At 42.8% G+C, this 1886-nt stretch overlaps 2 non-coding genes across 2 annotated transcripts; both read right to left on the bottom strand.

Annotated features, from left to right (window-relative positions):
- Positions 1-252: 252 nt before the first annotated feature.
- On the bottom strand, positions 253-340 carry LOC136502426 (small nucleolar RNA U31b). The gene has a single exon (XR_010770567.1). It is a non-coding gene; the product is annotated as a small nucleolar RNA U31b (small nucleolar RNA).
- Positions 341-1475: 1135 nt separating this feature from the next.
- Positions 1476-1578, bottom strand: LOC136502430 (U6 spliceosomal RNA). Its single transcript, XR_010770570.1, has one exon. It is a non-coding gene; the product is annotated as a U6 spliceosomal RNA (small nuclear RNA).
- Between the last annotated feature and the right edge of the window lie 308 nt (positions 1579-1886).

The raw sequence follows: 1886 nt of genomic DNA, 5'->3' as shown, positions 1-1886 counted from the left end.
TTTTGCTAGTTTCCGGTGGGTAAATCGTGCTAAAAAAAAAACCGGGAGTACGTGCTCGGCTGCACTTCTTTGTAAGGCTGCAGCTGTTGCTGTTTGCAACACTATTTTTTACTGTGTTGCATTACTACTTTGCAGCAGCTACAGTGTAGGCTGAAAATCACCGGATTAGAAATAACTACACCCAGTGACACTATGCAAACCGAAGAGTGTAGAACAGATAAAACTCGTACAAGAACATGGAAAGTGATCGAGGAGTCAGAATTGGAATGACAGTCACCATATGGATCCGCCATCGACACGGACAGTCTGACTGGGCGTCAGTTTGATTATCGTCATCCTCCTCTCTTGTATCACTACTAGGCAAGAACAACACTTCATCGGTCTAAGCATGCAGAGAAGCGCAGACTACAGAGCACAGAAGGGAGCGATGAGCAATAGCTGCTCAAGAAGAGAGATACTAGGAGAAAACCAGGACAAATAGGGCATGCAGAAGAGAGATACTAGGGATTTTTATGTAAACATTCTAGGCATTTTTATGTAAACATTTTAAATCTCTCTCTCTCTCTCTCTCTATATATATATATATATATATATATATAGAACTACTACCCTGTAGCTGGCTACAAAATAATTTATTCTGTAGCCACTTTGAGTTACGATAATTACTATGTTAATTTATGAGATTATAGTAACTCCTTACTAAGTGGTTTACTATAACGTTATGGTAAATATCTTCCTGTATTATAGTAACCCATATATAGTAAATATATATTGACATTATCGTAAATTAGTATATAAAATTATGGTAAATGGAGGTGGCTACAGAATAACTTATTCTGTAGCTGGCTACTGAATAGCCTCTCCCTATATATATATATATATATATGGAGACACACACACACACACCCCGGATGAGTCTCCTCTGACTTGTAAAGATGATATTGACTTTAACCAACAAACATTGGTTATCTCAGGATCACATATTTCAGGAACTTTCTTGTGAAGAAAGTGATCAATTAAATTTGAAGTAGAGATGGCGCATGGTGAAGAACGTCGTCATGGAAAATTTCGTCAACCACATGGCTGCTTATCCACTTGAAGCTTAGTACTTTGATTTCCCTAGTGGTTTAGCTTTTTAATTGGGAGAGCTCGATCTCATGCAGCTAGAGGCTGAAACTGTAATAAAAGATTTAAGGGCCTAACAGCGAACAAAAGGTTTAGCTACGTAACTGTCAGAAATCTGAGAGGGCTAAATCATAAATAAAAAGTAGTGCGAGGGACCAATCCTGAGAACTTCGAGGGCATATCTACAACGAAAATCTGAACCACCAGGGACCATCGCGCAAATCCACAAAAAAAATCCGCGAGGGCTCAATCGTGAAGAAAAAGTAGTGCTGAGGGACGAATTTGCGAACTCCGAGGGCATATCTGCAAGGAAAATCTGAACCGCCAGGGACCAGCGCGCAAAAACTCAAAAAAATTTGGACCATTTCTCGATTTGTGCGTGTCATCCTTGCGCAGGGGCCATGCTAATCTTCTCTGTATCGTTCCAATTTTATCGGATGTCTCCGAAGAGACGAAGCAGTGCTTGCGCCTGGCGTTATAAGCTGCGCTTCTTCTCCTTGGCTCGACGATGTGGAACTAAAACGTTTGGCTTGTTGTTGCCCCCCGCGTTGCTCCACCGACGGACTGCTGCTACCTGGGCTCCGGCCTCCGGCGCGGTGCTACTTGTTGGGCCACGGGCTATGTTTCGACTTTCGACGGACTGCTGTTTGGGCTTCGTCGCGGTGCTTCGTATTGGACCATGGGCCATGTTTCGCCGTGGCCTTTCTGTGAGGAAGTTTTGGCACATTCACCACTACTCCGTCAACGCCCTGACACTGTCT

Source organism: Miscanthus floridulus, chromosome 13 (assembly GCF_019320115.1).
Source record: "Miscanthus floridulus cultivar M001 chromosome 13, ASM1932011v1, whole genome shotgun sequence".
In the NCBI taxonomy this organism is placed as follows: domain Eukaryota; kingdom Viridiplantae; phylum Streptophyta; class Magnoliopsida; order Poales; family Poaceae; genus Miscanthus; species Miscanthus floridulus.
Note: the sequence above shows the minus strand (reverse complement) of the source record. Positions and strands in the feature narration are given on the sequence as shown.